The sequence below is a fragment of the Molossus molossus genome, unplaced genomic scaffold (genome assembly GCF_014108415.1).
Source record: "Molossus molossus isolate mMolMol1 unplaced genomic scaffold, mMolMol1.p scaffold_m16_p_15, whole genome shotgun sequence".
NCBI lineage: Eukaryota > Metazoa > Chordata > Mammalia > Chiroptera > Molossidae > Molossus > Molossus molossus.
In genome coordinates, this window is record NW_023425350.1 from 59357180 (window position 1) to 59374759 (window position 17580).

The window sequence follows — 17580 nt, forward strand, 5'->3', positions numbered from 1 at the left end:
ATTCATATCAACAAATGCCTTCTGTAGATTACTTAATGAATGAAATATGAATTCAAGTTATAATTCTGACTAGATCACTTTATACAACATGCAAGGGCTGGCTATATCACAGTGAATTCATTAACCTTGTGTGTTAACATATTAAGGTTTTCTGATTTTCCTATTCATAAATCCTATAGCCAGAGATGCAGATAGTAGGGAAAGCATGTTCACTAATTATATATAAAGTCATCATATTAGACTTTATTAAATATTAAAATTCTTAACCGAGATGATATTTGTTTGCATTATAGAGATGAATCTGTCATTGTTCTCTTCTTCTTCACTTGAAAGATGAGTCTTTGCCCAGATGCAGTGATCTCACTCAAATGAGGTCCTTTGTTCCTGGTCCAGCCTTCAGTCACGTTCTAAGCAGCCAGCATGGACAGACCAAAGCATCAATACTGGGAAAGCGGCATTGAGAGAAATGTATATTGCTGAGCTTTCTTGCTTTTATAAAGTTTATGAAAATATTGGAGAATCATTGTGTGTCAAAAACCAGAGAAGGGGAAGGTTGGGGAAGAATTAGCAGATGTCAGAATAAGAGAATAAGAAAATTTATAGTAAAACCTAAGATAAAATGAACAAACAATTTTAGAATGGTACATAAAATATGATACATATACATAAATCTAGAAAGAGAAAATAATATAACACATTGTTGATTGATGTCTCTACATGCAATAAATGATTAAAAACCTAAACTGGAAGAATGATTGGAAAATCCATCATGGAAAAGTAGTAAGAGAAATGAGACTGAGGAATGATATAAATAGAACAGCTACTGTTCTCAAATTGCCCGTGACAGGAACTCCAAATCTCCATACTGCATCTCCCAAAATGCCACGAATTCAGAGCTTTGGGTGCAGTCTTTTATTACCATATCATTAACGTAATAGGAAGAATCTGTAGAAACATTGGAAACAAAGATCAACATAGTCTAACAGGAGACCAGAGCATCTTTAACGTTCTTGAATTCCTTCTTCCTTGTCGAGTTTCCCACTTGTCTCCCCTCGGCCACCATTCCCCCCCATATCCCTTCACTCTCCAGTCCTCAGAGGCTGCTTTCCTTTGGGCTCTCCCGCTTCTTCCCACAGCTTTGTGAAGGGCTTCATTGTTTTCTCTTTCTAAATCTGCCAGTCCCTGACTCTCCACAAGCCTGTTCATTTCTAATGAAGAACAATTTAAATCTCTCTTCAATCAGTATTATAAACCATGTTTGGGTCTAACCTTAAGTTGAGAAGGCAAGCCGGAGGCAGACCACCCCCTTAGGCATCCCCTTACATCTGCCAACCACCTAAACTACAGTGGAACTAGAAAGCCCCCAAATACCCAGAAGCTTATCATGTATAAAAGACGGGGCTCAGCCTTTGGAGGAGACTCCGCTGGGCCAGCACAGGTGCGCATTAAACAATCATTTTCTAATCCTCTGAGTGCGTGTAGTCTGTCTCTTTCCGCCGACTGAATTTCTGCCACAACAAAGTTACAGATAATTTTTAGAAAATGCCAAAATCACGACTCTCTTGCAGATATCAAAAGGAATGTAGTTGAAAGATTTTAGTTAATTCATATAATATAAGGGAACTGGTTCAGAGGAAATGTCAAAATTCAAAAATTATGCAAAGAAATCAAATTGCAAATGAAGGGAAATGCTTTTTTTCCACAGCGGGGAGAGAACTCAACAGAAACTCTACTGGACAAAATAAAATTTGCATACCCATCAGTTACCTGCAATTTTAACATTGCTCAAAGACAGTGAACAGGCCTGGAACCACAATGCCCAAGAGGATGTGCTACAGACTGTGTATAGTTTTGCAATGAAATGCATATTTTTCTGTACTTAGTATGTCTTAAAATTCATTAAAGAGCCCCACACTATTAAACAAAAGGTCATCAAGGCCTGGGGTCCTCCCTTTGGAAGTCAAAGCAATCACCAGCGCTCTAAAATGGCAGTAACAGAGATCTTAAGTTATACTTCCTCCCTTACTCCAATCAAAGTAGGAGGCGGTATCGGAATATCAAAGAAAGAAATATGACATTTTATACTGCTTTTTCCCAATGAAGGCCCAGAGGGGTCATTTCTTCTCTTCTGTCTCATTTAAATTATATAAAATATGCCAGCTGTTTCTTCTCATTGTCACCCTGAATGAGGTGTCTGCTGACATCCCAGGCTATGGTGTCTTTCACCATCAGTGACTCATCTCAACCCATTAAATGTTGGCATAGATGATATAATAGCCAAGGGTCAAGACTTGAACTATCTTGCCTATTAAGAAAATGTTTCAGCTTTTCAAGCAATGAGAACAGGTCAGAGCCAGAAGAGGTCTTAAAAATGATCTAATTTAATTTTGTATTTTACAAATGAGGACAAGGGCCCCAAAGAGAAAGTGATCTGCCAACCAAATGCACACTGAGGGCTGCTGACACAACAGGAGCTAGAACCCAGGAATGCTATGCTGACATTCAGTTTCTTGTTCCTTTGTGTGCTGTTTTAACCAGCCACCTGAGTTCCTTGGTTACTCTCCTGTGAACCCTCCCCCACCCCACCACAGGGATTTGTTCCTTACTCCTAACGTTCCTGGTGCTTAATTCTCGTGGATTTGTATGCTAATTCCCTGTTAAATTAAGAAATGATCACAGAGAAAGCTCTTTCAATTTCCAGTGTTGCGTTTGTCTTAGATATGAGACTCTTATATAAAAGCTCATCCAAGTTCAAAGAATAAAGTTCTCATGGCACAGAGACAGATGTTGTAAAGAATTTAAAACATACCCTAAACTCTCTGATATTCTAGCCATCAAAAGTTGGAGTTTCTTTCCCTCTCTCGATTACAGTTTCAGGGACTCACTTCCTCTAAGGATTGGAAGGTACTAGAAGCGACACTGTGGGCTTCCTCTGCTGGGGCCTGGGAGGTCATGAGGCTTCTGCATGGCTCTCTTGGAACATGTGCTATTTTGTGGCCAGAACTTCCATGGAAGAAGTTAACTATCTTCATGCTGCCATGCTAGAATGACCACGTGGAAAAAGCACAGAGTTTTTTTTGTGTGTGTGTGTTTTTTTTAATTGAATTTATTGGGGAGACATTGGTTAATAAAATTATATAGGTTTCAGAAGTACAATTCTATAATATATCATTGGTATATTGTGTTGTGTGCTCACCACCCCCAGTCAAGCCTCCTTCTATTACCATTTATCTCCCCTTCACCCAGAGATTTCTGAGGCACGCCAGCTCTTTCTGCCTCCAAACATTTGAATCTTCCCAGGATACAAGTGGAAAAGTCTTCGAAATGACTCAGGTGCTAAGCAAGAACTGCCTATCTAAGCCTGGCCAACACCCCGAACTGTGAAAGGTTAACAGTAATGAGCAGCCACTGTAGTTTAAGTTAACAATAGTTTGTAATGCAACATTAGATAACCAGGTCAACCGCTTTGAGAGGCAATGAAATATTTGGGCCCTAAAAACCTATCTTGCCATAAACAAGATCGTGAAGGAAGAGAGGAGTCTCTAGTTAACCAGAATGCTATTCCCATTTCTCCAGCTTAACTGCATATGTCAGAGCTCAGTACTGTAGTTCACTTTTCAACAGGGGAGACTGAACTCATAATCAAACCCAGACACAAAGCACAAGTCCCTGTTTTCCATGGGACCTTCATTCACAATGAAGTCACTTCCCCGTAGCTTGGTGGAGGTTCATACAGGAGGGGTATGATGAACTAGACCAAACTGTCCCATGAAACCTCTGCCAACACATTGTTTTCACACATAAATACATCAATCATTTTGCAGATTGAAACTGGGCCAGAAGGATGAAGAGACTTGTCTAAGGGCTCACCGTTTCCACTGCACATGGTTTTGAATGCCAGCCCTTTCTTGTTTGTCTTCCATTACACGTCACAATTTCCTATCTTTTAAAAATCTCAAGAATCTTAAAAAAATGGCAGGAGGCTTCAAATCTCCTTTTGAAAACAACTTTTAAACAGTTACAACAGCAGAGTGGAAAGTCTTCTCTATCAGTGTTTATTTGCTTCTTGGTGCATTCATTTACCAAATGTTTGTTTCACAGACGTTTCTAGAATCGAGGTCTTCTGGATCTTCCAGAAGTGCCTAGACCTGTGTAGGACTGGAGAGCACCCAGGACTGAGTGGAAATTCAGCAATTAATTCTAAAAGTTTTTTTTTGAAAAAAATAAAAATTCTGAAGTTTATTTTTATCAATAGATACTAGGAAGTGTTCTCTACTCACAAGACCCTTTAAGCTATTTTCACGAGATACCGTTTCAGTATATGGTGAACGAAAAATCAACTTATTCTGTAGTAACACAATCGCTGAAATCACAGTACTGCTTCTATAATAAGAAGTTTCCTCTTGGAGATTGTAGCTAGTGTCGACATAAGAAACATTCAGTCCTGTGAAGAATTTTGTAAGTTTCTTCGCACCAAAACTGTCAACAATTGCCGGGAATTAAAACCTCAATGGACTGAGATAATGCTCCAGAGAAGGGCAGTGTTGCACCTTATTTTATACATTACAGTCAAAAGAGATGTTTGTGAGGAACATGAAATCCACTGGTGATAGACTAGGAAGGTGGGAGAAGTAAAGTGAGAAACCTCTGGATTGGATAAAAAGTAAAATGATAGACACATACATCTTTTATATAGGTGGATACAGGATAGTTAACAGTCAACAATTAATTCAATAATGATGAGGGATTTTGTGCTGCCCGTGCTTTGAGGGGTTGGGGAAAAGGAAAATTACTTTGATACTCTAAAGGTATGTTATCATAGATGCAGAAAGACAGCAGACAGGGTCAGTTAAGTAATGAGTGACCCTTGCAGGGAAGATGCCAGCTTAGGACATGACTACTTGCCATACACTGCTTATAGTTAAAAAGCTTTTAATTTCAGACCATCCTTTGTGGTTATTTTAGGTCTTTGAGTTTGCAAAGCCACCAGGCAGGGCTTCCCTGAGCTTGTCAGGTTAGCACGTGGCCCCTTTAGTCCACACTAGGGAAAAAAAAAATATTTCACATTCCTTATATACACCTTCATATCGGTGTGGGTTTTTTTTGTTTGTTTTGTTGTTTTTAGATAATATATTTTTTTATGAAGAGCTACCAAAAAACAAAAGGCTCCCAAGCAGTACACACTGCTCTCCCTGGAGCCTTTCATGAGGCTGCTTAGTCCTCAGGTTAATGAAGGTCACTCCAAGAGCAATGGCTGCGAAGCTGGCCACTTGCTTGGCTACATGCCTGTTACGAAGGCTTCTGCAGCTGATTGAGCTTGAGAAGAATCCAATACATTTCCCCAGCAAGCACAAGCCCATGCTGGCAGCAACAGCCCGCTTGACATTAGGCTGATGAATATGAGTCTTGGATTTCAGAAGTGAAGACCTCCCTGGTCCAGTAAGGAGACTGGACACCCACATCAGCTAGGTTCCCAAGGTGGCTCATCACTGAAGTGGAGTTTCTCTCTATACAGCACTTCTAGGCCCTCTGGGTGGTTGTATACTTGGTCAGCAAGTTCACCGTGAAACAATTGCCTAAGAATCGGGTAAAATTCTTTATCCATGAAAGCAGCTGAAGGCCAGAAATAGAGCAACAGCCTGGGTAGCCCACCGCCCAGGGCTGCGTTTGGAGAGGATCCGGCCTCATCCCCCCACTGCACAGAAGAGCGAGACAGGGTGAGAAGAGGCAGAGAAGGTGAATAAAAGGGAAGCATTGCAGGCAAGCCCAGAGCCAGCAAGTGTGGGGAGGAAAAAATGTTCTTTAAAAATAATGTTTTAATAAGAAAAATGTCTGACAAATACCTTTAAATATAATACAAATTATGGTTCTTTAATTTGGAACTATAGGGTCACTGTATTTTATTGCAATTACTTCTCTATATCCAGACAAAGATGAATAACACCAGTGCTCAGCAAGAGTGCATTTGATCTTTGTCATTTCTGGCATCCCCTTTAAACCCCTTATTGATCCTTCAGCTCTCTTCTCTCACACTTCAAGGCTCCAAAACTTTCTGACTCTTCTCCGCTGCCTTCGTTGCCATTCTGGTTGTCTCCTGAAGATCCATTTCTCTTCTTTGCATTGCAACTTTTTTATATGAATGGCAGTGCAACTTCCTCAGTCTCAGGAGGATCTTGATTGCTACAATTAAACCTAACTGGCTTCAGTAGGACTCTACCTAGCTACAATTATTGAATCTTTCAGCTAGAGTCATAAGTTCAGAATCTGTGGGAAGAAGCCTTTCTTTACTCATAACTGTGAGCAGGGAAGACATGGTACTAGTTTCTTTTAGCACTCTCATTTTATAGAGCCAACTGGAGGATGAAGCCAACACACAGAAAAGAGCAGGGTCAAGAAAAACATAGAGAAAGGTCAAGGTCAAGATAGAGCCTTGATCTAACTACTCCTGAAGGCCACCCTATTCCTTGAATTTTTTCGGTTATGTGGTCAGTTATTGTATAAGCTAGTATGGGCTGTATTTTCTCTTCATAGAAACCAAAAGTATCCTGAAAACCAGTGACCATATCATATCCCTTCCTTTGCAAGGTCCAATGCAATTTTCATTTCTGGTAAATGTTTGCATCCATTGTTTGGGCCAATCCTCTGAGGAAAAACAACTAAAACTAACAAATAATCGTTTTAAAATATCCTCCTAAAAAAATCAGATGACAAATGGTAAGAAACTATTAGGATAAAATCTAAGTAAAATCTGGAACCTGAGCCTTTAAGCTACCTTCATCTTGAGGACATTTGTACAATAGGCAAAACTGATGATGCATTTTGAACACTAATTTGGGAATGACTAAAGAATTCATGAAGGTAGAATGAGCCCTTCAAAGCCCAGGCTCCACTAGATGTCTAAGAGGAGACCCCATCTCATTAAAGATAGAATCACATAAACCTACCTTTTAAGGTAAGGAGGGAAAAACAGAAATAAACCCTCATCCAATCTCCACCTTGATAAAATTGCAAGAAAATCTTCTTTGCATTGAACAGAATGGGAATATAAGAGTCATGGCGAAGGTAGGACCACAGCTAACTCTCACCTGGATCTATAGCCCAAATTACCATCACTTGGGTTATCCCTATGACCATCAGCCCCAGAAAAACAAAAGCAAATCCCACAAATGCTATAATAAAATAGAACAGTAAGGCAGACAGCAAAACATGAACATTTGCGAAGAGAGTGGTTTCTGACCTAGACACGAAGACTATGTCCTGGTGGTTAGGGGTAGACCTGGTTTGACCAATCAGGAGACCCATCTAGTCTATGAAAGCAAACTTTTTGTTGATTGTCCAGTGTACTGACCATTGCCCATTTCTGCTGCCTTATCGAGGATGAGTGAGATCTGCAGAATAGGTTGGGGAAGGTATATTAGGACCATGACATCTCCAGCAGGACACACACAAAAAAAACAGTGTTTTGGAGGGTTTTCTTTTGGAACATGGGATAGAGAAAAAGGTCTGAGTGGTAATGATATTAAACTTTACCTGAGCCTTGTGCATCCAGATAGAGTGAGCATTAAGAAACACCACCATCACCCTTTTGTATTCTGGGAAATGGCTAACCAAAAAGGACCAGTCTGCCCTCATGTATTCCAAGGTAAGACCAGACTCCATTCTCCCTCCTGACTCCCATAACTTGTGGAAGACATGAATGACTCCCTTGTCTGTCTGCCTTTATAAATCTTCAGGCTTCTTTGTTTTATTTAAATGTTTATCATTCACGAATATTCCTTCTACTGCAATAGCTTGGAAAAAAACCATCTCTTTAATTATCGGGTGAATTTTGTCTTTCACACATGGTAAATAGACTGGCTCCCCAATCCATGCACATGGATATTTAGATTTTCAAAACATAGTCCGAGATTCTCAAAGAATGGGAATGAAATACATCTCACCTAGAAGGGAAAGGATATGTTTGCTAATAGTAGACTGATCTAATCAAGAGAGAAACATCTTTCAGGTAAACCTATGTTTCTGTTAGTATGGAGGATATCAGGTTTGAAATGAAAGAGAGGAAAAAGGATGCTGGCGATAAATTGGAAAGTGCATGCAGTTGCAATTAGGCCAACATTTGAATACCAGGCTCAGTGGTTAACTAGCTGTGTGATTGGGCTGAGCTTGGTGTAACTGCTGTTCCTCGTAGATACCTGGTTATTTTTCTAGCTGAATCTTGGCTGTCAGTCAAGACACACATCTTCTTTTAGGCTTTTCTTTTTTTTATTTATAGTGGGTATATCTCGTCCTAGTCCAGAGCTCTCTCATGTCTCCTCAGTATGGCAGTAAACTGTCATGATTTGCCATTAAAACCTGTACTATGACAATAAATTATTTCAAGTTTTTAAAAAAAGTATCTTCATTGTTGAAAGCATTACAGATGTCCCTCATTTTTTTGTCCAGTTATACCCCCCTCCCCGCTCCCAGCCCCCTGCCTTCCCCACACTATTATCTATGCAATTAGTTATGCATATATCCATATAAGTTCTACAGCTATCTTTTCTTGTCCCCTCGCTCCATTTAGTTTGAACATTCAGAGGAGTGGAAATATGGGCTCATCAGGAATGAGCAACCTTGTGTTAATCTCGTTTTCTTTTCTGACAGAAGAGAATAGATGGGTAGACCAGAGACATATCATTGAAAGAGTGGATCCACCCTCATCAAAGCCTCTTACCACGAGGCTCATGTAGATGTGATGGAGAAGAAAGGAAGATAAAAAACATAATCAGATGTGAATTAATAATAAACACAGTCAAAGGATACGAATGTAGGCAAAAACCATACTTTAATGGAAAACATATGTTGTACACCTATGGTATCTCCATATTATAGATATATGGCACAGCCCTTCTGGATTATCAGATTCTTGACTTTTATTGTCTTTAAGCTACTTTATGTCTTTTTTAAGATACGGGACATGCCAATTCTGACTTGTCCAATAGTTTTCATTGACTTTCTGATGAAAAAAACAGTTTTGTTTCTATTTACAATTCAGTTCTTTTTTTTTCTTTTTCCTTTATTGATTTTTAGAGAGGAAGAGAGAAAGAGAGAGAGATAGAAACATTAATGAGATAGCACATCGATTGCCTGCCTCTTGCAAGTTCCCCACTTGGGACTTGGCCCACAACCTGGGCGTGTGCTTTGACTGGGAATTGAACCAGCGACCTCTTGGTGCATGGATCAAAGCTCAACCACTGAGCAACACTGGCCAGACTATAATTCAGTTCTTTTTTAAAAAAAATATGTTGCTTTTTTATCTTAGATTTTTTATTAATTATTTTTGTTACAGATGTTTCTCCTTTTTTTCCCCATTAACACCCTCCTCCCCATCCCTCTTAACCCATACCTGGCTTTGTTGTCCATGTCCATTGGTTATACATACATGCATATAAATCCTGTGGTTTATGTTTTTCCACCCTCCACCACCCCCTCTTCTGAGGGTTGTCAGTCTGTACCCTACTTCCACATCTCTGGGTCTACCCAGTTCCTCAGACTGTTATGTTCATTATATTTCACAATGAGATCATGTGATATTTATCTTTCTCTGCTTGGTTTGATTTACTTAGAATAATACTTTCCAGGTCCCTCCATATCGTCTCAAAAGATAATAAATATTTCTTTCTTACAGCTCTATAGTACTCCATTGTGTATATGTACCACTGCTTTTTTATCCATTCGTCTACTGATGGACACTTGGGTTGTTTCCAGATCTTCACTATTGTAAATAATGCTGCTATGACAATGGGGGTATATATATTCTTTCTGATTGGTGTTTCAGGCTTCTTAGGGTATATTCCTAGAAGTGGGATCACTGAGTCAAATGGCAATTCAACTTTTAATTTTTTGAGGTAACACCATAGCATTTTCTATAGTGACTGTACCAGTCTGCATTCCCACCAGCAGTGTATTAGAGTCCCCCTTTCTCCACACCCTCGCCAACACTTGTTGTTTGATGATTTGTTTATGGTGGCCATTCTGACAGGTGTGAGTTGATACCTCATTGTTGTTTTCATTTGCATCTGTCTGATGATTAGTGATGTTGAGCATTTCTTCATATGTCTCTTGGCCATTTGTATGTCCTGTTTAATGAGGTGTCTACTTAGGTCCTCTGCCCATTTTTAAATTGGGTTCTTTGTCTTCCTTTTGTTAGTTGTATGAGTACTCTCCCTATATTAGAAATTAACCCCTTATCTAATGTATCATTGGCAATGATGTTTTCCCATACAATGGATTGCCTTTCCATTTTGATGATTGTATACTTTGCTGTGCAGAAGCTTTTGAGTTTGATGTAGTCCCATGTGTTTGTTTTTCCCTTTGTTTCTGTTGCCTTAGGAGATTTATCAGTGGAAATTCTGCTGCTTATGATGTTTGATATTTTGTTGCATACAATTTCTTTTAGGATTTTTATGGATTCACTGGTCACATTTAAGTCTTCTATCCATTTGGAGTTTATTCTTGTGTATGGTGTAAGTTGATGGTCTAGTTTCATTTTTTTTGCATGCAGCTGTCCAATTTTCCCAACACCATTTATTACTCCATTGTATGCTCTTGCCTCCTTTGTCAAATATTAATTGAGCATAATGTCTTGGGTCCGTTTCTGGGTTCTCTGTTCTGTTCTACTGGTCTATATGCCTGTTCTTGTGCCAATACCAGGCTGTTTTAATTATAGTAGCATTGTAGTATAACCTGATATCTGGTATTGTGATCCCACCTACTTTGTCCTTCTTTTTCAAGATTGCTATGGCTATTCAGGGTCTTTTTTGGTTCCATATGAACTTTTGAAGTATTTGTTCTCGTTCTGTGAAGTATGTCGTTGGTATTTAGATGGGGATTGAATTGAATCTATAGATTGCTTTGGGTAATATGGACATTTTAATGATGTTAATCATTCCAATCCATGAACAAGGTATATACTTCCACTTTTTTATATCTTCCTCTATTTCTTTGTTCAATGTCCTGTAGTTTTCTGCAAATAGGTATTTTACTTCTTTGGTTAAGTTTTTTCCTAGGTATCTTAATTTTTCTGCCACAATGGTACATGGGATTGTTTTTATAGTTTCTCTTTTTGTGAGTTTATCATTAGTGTAAAAATGCCATCGATTTCTTGATGTTAATTTTGTGTTCTGCTACTTTGCCAAATTTATTTATTAAGTCTAGTAGATTTTTGATGGAGTCTTTAGGGCTTTCTATGTATAATATCATGTCATCTGTAAATATGACTGTTTCCCTTCTTCCTTTCCAATGTGGATCCCTTTTATTTTTTCTTTATGTCTGATTACTGTGGCTAAGACTTCCAGTACTATGTTAAATAAGAGTGGTTAAAGTGGGCATCCTTGCCTTGTTCCTGTTCTTAAGGGAAATGCTTTTAATTTTTGCCCATTGAATATGATGTTGGCTGTAGGTATTTCATATATGGCCTTTATTATGTCGAGATATGATCCCTCTATTCCCACTTTACTGAGCGTTTTTATCAGAAGTGGGTGCTGGATTTTGTCGAATGTTTTTTCAGCATCTATTGATATGATCATGTGGTTTTATTCTTCATTTTGCTTATGTGGTGTATCACATTTATTGATTTGTGAATATTGTACCAGCCTTGCATCCATGGGATGAATCCCACTTGGTCATGGTGAATAATTTTTTTGAGGTATTGCTGGATCTGATTTGCTAGTATTTTGTTCAGGATTTCGGCATCTATGTTCATCAGGGATATTGGCCTGTAGTTTTCTTTCTTTGTAGTGTCTTTTCCTGGTTTTGAAATTAGAATTATTCTGGCTTCATAAAACAAATTTGGAAGTCTTCCTTCTTGTTGAATTTTTTTAAATCGTTTGAGGAGAACATTTCATTTTTGAATGTTCGGTAAAACTCCCCCATGAAGCCATCAGGGCCTGGGCTTTTGTTTGCTGGGAAACTCTTGATTACCTCTTCAATTTCCTTAGTTGTTCTTTGTCTGTTCAAACTTTCTATCTCTTCCTGGTCTAGTTTAGGGGGAATATGTGTTTCTGAAAATTTGCCCGTTTTGTTTATTGTTGAATTTGTTGCCATATAATTGTTCATAGTAGCTGTTAACGGTCTTTTCTATTTCTGTCGGTTGTTACTTCTCCTCTTTCATTTATGATTTTGTGTATTTGGGTTCTCTCTGTGTGTTTCTTGGTGAGTTTAACTAAGGGTCCATCAATCTTGTTCATCTTTTCGAAAAACCAGTTCTTTGTTTCATTGATCCTTCGAATTGTTTTTTTTTGGTCTCTAGGTCATTTATTTCTGCTCTGATCTTTATTATTTCCTTTTTTCTACTTGTTCTGGGGTTTTCTTTTTGTTTACTATCTAGTTCTTTAAGTTGTGAGGTTAGATAGTCTATTAGAAATTTTTCTTGTTTCTTGAAGTAGGCCTGTAGTACTATGAACTTCCCTCTCAGAACTGCTTTCGCTGCATCCCATAGATTTTGTGTTGTTGTGTGTTCATTTTCATTTGTTTCCAGGAAGTTTTAAATTTCTTCCTTGATCTCCATGGTGACCCATTCATTGTTTAATAACATGATATTTAGCCTCCATGTTTTCAAATGTCTTTGCATATTCTTGCTGCAATTGATTTCTAGTTTCATGCCATTGTGGTCTGAGAAGATGCTTGATATGATTTCGGTCTTACTGAACTTGTAGAGACTTAGTTTGTGTCCTAACATGTGGTCTATCTTTGAGAATGTTCCATGTGCACTTGAGAAGAATGTGAATTCTGTGGTTTTGGGGTGTAATTCTCTGTAGATATCTATTAAATTCATTTTATCTAGTGCTTCATTTAGAATCTGTGTTTCCTTGTTAATTTTTTGTCTAGAGGATCTTTTTAGTGATGTCAGCGGGGAATTGAAGTCTCCTGCTATGACTGTATTGCTCTCAATTTCTCCTTTGAAGTTCTCCAGAAGATTTTTAATATATGTTGGTGTTCTTAAATTGGGTGTATATATGTTTACCAAGGTTATATCTTCCTGTTGGATAGATCCTTTCAATATTATGTAGTGGCCTTCTTTGTCTTTAATTATGGTCTTCATTTTGAAATCTTATTTATCAGATATGAGTATTGCTACCCCAGCTTTTTTCCTCTGCATATGCTTAAAAGATTTTTTTCCATTCCTTCACTTTCAACCTATGTGAGTCTTTTGTTCTGAGGTGGGTCTCTTGTCAACAACATATATGTGAGTCATGCTTTCTTATTCAGTCAGCTACTCTGTGTCTTTTTATCGAAGCATTCAAACCATTCACATTTAAGGTGATTATTGATATGTACTTATTTATTGCCATTTTTTGTTTAGTGTGGTTCTATTTTTCTTCCTATTTCTTCTACTAATTACCGCAGTCCTTTTGACATTTCTTACAGTGCTGGTTTGGTGCTAATATATTTTCTACCTTCCCCCCCCCCTTTTTTTGGTCTTGGAAGCTCTTTATTTGACCTTCTATTTTGTATGATAGCCTTGCTGGGTAGAGCAGTCTTGGATTCAGATCCTTGTTTTTCATGACCTTGATTACCTCATGCCATTTTCTTCTGGCCTGTAGTGTTTCTTGTGAGAAGTCAGCTGATAGCCTTATGGGGGTTCCTATGTAGGCAACCTGTTGCTTATCTCTTGCTGCCTTTAGGATTCTCTCTTTGTCTTTAAATTTTGGCATTTTAATTACTATGTGTATTGGTGTGGGCCTGTTTGGGTTCTTCTTACTTGGGCTCTCTGTGCTTCTTGAACTTGAATGCCTCTGCCTTCACCAAATCAGGGAAGATTTCTGTCACTATTTCTTCAAATATATTCTCTAACCCTTGCTCATTTTTTTCTTCTTCGGAGCCTCCTATGATGTAAATATTGATACGTTTACAGTTATCCCACAGTTCTCTTAAGCTGTCTTCCTGTTTTTTAATTGTTTTTTTTTGTTGTTTTTTTTTTTTTCATTTTAGTTTTATGCTTGGTTGATTTTTTTCTACCCTATCTTCTAATTCACTGATCGGGTCCTCAGCTTCCTCAACTCTGCTGTTTAGTCCTTCCAATGTGTTCTTTATTTCTGCTATGTCATTCTTCATTTCTTCTTGGTGGTTTTTAATTTCCAGTTGGTTGATTTGCAATGTTTCTATGTCTTTACTCATGGTATTGATGTCCTTATTCATGCTGTTGAGCTTCCTCAAGATCATGGCTCTGAATTCTAGTTCTCTTAACTTGCTTTACTCAATTTCATTTACCTCATCTTTGGTAGAGGTCTCTTGTTCTTTTATTTGGCATTTGTTTCTTTGTTTCACCATTTTGGCTATATCCATGAGGTTTGGCACCTGCCAAATTTTTACTGTGTGTGTTGTTGTTCTGCTCTTTGTGGCTTCCTCTACTGGCTTTGAATGAGCGAGGGAGGACCCACATTAAACACCATTGTCAAGTCTTACTTTCCTGGGTAGAGTTCCAAGCCCAGATTTAATTATCCTCTAGCTTTTTGCCCGGAGGATATTAGTAGAGGTTACTTGAAGAGCCTTACCGTCAGGTGTTCAGGGTAAGGGATTTTCTGAAGGTGGGGCTGATGCTGGTTGTTAATGGGCCTCAATTTGCATTTCAGTGCCCCACCGGGTGGAGTTGAATCTCCAAGGGAGGGGCCACCGCCTCTCCCCAGAGCCCTGGGAAGGAGTAAGATGACCACAGTTCTGTGTCCTGTGTGGTCACAACTCAGCAAAAGCTCTGAGTGCCCTCCAAATCCCAAGTGTCCCCACACAGTTCCAGTCCAGTCTGCCCTCCCTCTGCCAGAGCCCAAGGTGAGTGGCTGTGGCTATTTTAGCCTCTGTCCTGGCTCTCTGCACTGTGGAGCTGCTTGTGACTTTAACCTGAGGGCACTGCTCACAGCTAAGACAGCTGCTGTTCATGGGCTCCCAGTCCCCCTCTCATGTCTCTGCAATCCTACCAGGATTAGTTCAGTGTTCCTGGTTATATGGTCTTTGCAAGCTGCTTTTCTATTGCTTTTTCCTGATGATTTGTCTTTATTTTAATTGTAATTCCAGTTTAGTTCTGGGAGATGGTCTGTGTAGCTTCCATTCACTCCACCACCATTTTGGAATTTCTAAAAAAATATGTTTTTATTGATTTTTTTTTTTTTCAGAGAGAGGAGAACAGAAGGGGGGAGAGAGAGAGAAAAAAAACACACACACACATTTATGTGAGAAACATCAATCAATACACACCCTTACCAGGGACTAGACCCACGACTTGGGCATGCACCCTTGACCCAAGAGGAGCATGCCTCATCTCCCTCCATGGCTAGTGGGAGTGGGGTTCTTGAGGTGCCACTGGAATAAGCATTTCCAGAGACCCTCGTCCCCACAGGAGGATGAGATATGGTAGAAAACTGTATTTTTGTGTAATTGCACCCCTGGGTTTCCAAAGACCCATATTTCTTAATCCAGTTGGAGAAGTGTAGCTCATGTTTCAGCAGAGGTAAAATCAGGGCCAGTGTCCAGAGTTTTAGTTTTTGTTTTCTAGATTCTGGAAGGGATACAAAGTTTTCTTCTTGTTGTTTTGCTTTTGGGTTCATTTGTTTCAGAGTTTCCTTTCCATGTTGGAGTCTGATCCAGTTCAGCATCAGGCCAGCTGCTGTCAATTCGTCCATAGGATATGGGGTCCACATGGCCATGGGCCATAGGGGTGAACACAAGAGAACCAAGGAAGTGCGCCCAGAGCAACAAAAGTCCCAAGAGCACAAGAGTGCGAGCCCCTTTGTTAGGGGGCTATGTATTGCAAATCTTTGTGCCCTTGTAGTGGCCATACCCATTCTGCCCAACCATTGCTGTATCCAGGTGTGATTGACAGGCAAGCACTTTCCCTATGTCACCCCACCTTCACTGGGCCTGTGTCTATTTTCTCTCTGTGGTTCCCTCCCCCAGTGTTTCACAGGGAACATGCCTATAATGTCTGGACTTCCCTTTGCTCCTTTTCTCTTGTTAATAACTAGTTGTTTACAATGGTATCATCCTGACCAGGAATTGAACTGGGGACCTTTAGGTGCACAGGATGATGCTCAACCACCTGAGCCACACTGACCAGGGCTACAGTTAAGTTCCTTTGATCCATATATATTTATCATTTTTATCTTTATATCTGAATTTATAATGAGTACATCTGCCTGGTTCTCTCATTAAATGAGTAAAATATAACCTTTTAGTACTTGCTCATTTTTATATTGCTATAAAAGTCACAGTTTTACCTTTCCTTGAAAATTTATCTTTTACAACTAACAAGAGCTGAAACCACTGATCCACTGTTCAACAAGACTGGGACCAAGAATGCATTCTGTGTCTGTAGTCAGCTAGATACCTGCTCCTTGCTGATAAGAGTGTGAACCAGTTAAAACAGCTCATGTACCAAGACTACCAAACTGTTCTTCATGACTCTCTGGAAGATCCTAAATCCACAAACCCAAAACTATTAATATGCAAATTGCCCAGCTATGTCTGTTCTCTGCCATGCTAGACCTGATTTAAAATAATCCAACAGGGGCCCTCAAATCTAGCTGCTTTGGCCAAATAACATGTGCTAGGTGCCCCAACCTGGGATCACCTTGTCTTTTCCTTTTCTTCTTTCTTTCTTCCTTCCTTCCTTCCTTCCTTCCTTCCTTCCTTCCTTCCTCCCTCCCTCCCTCCCTCCCTCCCTCCCTCCCTCCCTCCCTCCCTCTCTCTCTCTCTCTCTCTCTCTCTCTCTCTTTCTTTCTTTCTTTCTTTCTTTCTTTCTTTCTTTCTTTCTTTCTTTCTTTCTTTAATCCTCACACGAGGACATTTTTGCATTTATCTTCAGATAAAGCGGGAGGGAGACAGAGAGAGAGAAACATCAATGGGAGAGAGACACATCAAGTGGCTGCCACCCACATGACCCCAACTGGGGCCAGGGACAAACTGCCACTGAGGTACATGCCCTTAGTAGGAATCGAACCCGGGACTCTCCAGTCCGTAGGCTGATGGTCTAATCGTTGAGCCAAACTGGCCAAGGCTTTTAAAATCTTTTTTAGCAGAAGTCATGTCAGGTCTGTGCTCTCTACTAGGGATTCAGGTCAGCATTTGTCAACATCAAGCACAGTGTTGCACATATATTACATATCAAAAGGGCATGTACAAGTGATAGATCCTTTTGTACTAAAAAGCTGATATTTTTGAGGAAAAGGCTTGAAAAAGAAAAATCAGATATAGTTACAGGTTTGTATAAATGAAAGATGAGCATGGATTAAAGTTGTAAATGTACTCAGTATATTAAATGTGCAGAGGAAATATAACTTATTTATTCATTTCTAAATGAACTGATCAGATCTTTCTCTGAGTGCCCCCACCACAGGATAAAGGGGGAGCGGCAGAGGGAAATATTTAGCCCAATTTACTCATCTTAGTTCAGTCTCATAAACTGAACCTTGTCTTTAAATGCCCAGTCCCTGTTGGCGGTGTGTTATATGGGATGAGAGGAGGAAATCTTTTGGTGTTTGTGGCAATAGAGGGAGGGTCTTTGTAACCCTTCTTGTCCATCACAGAGTAGCAGCTGGTTCCAGGTTTGGG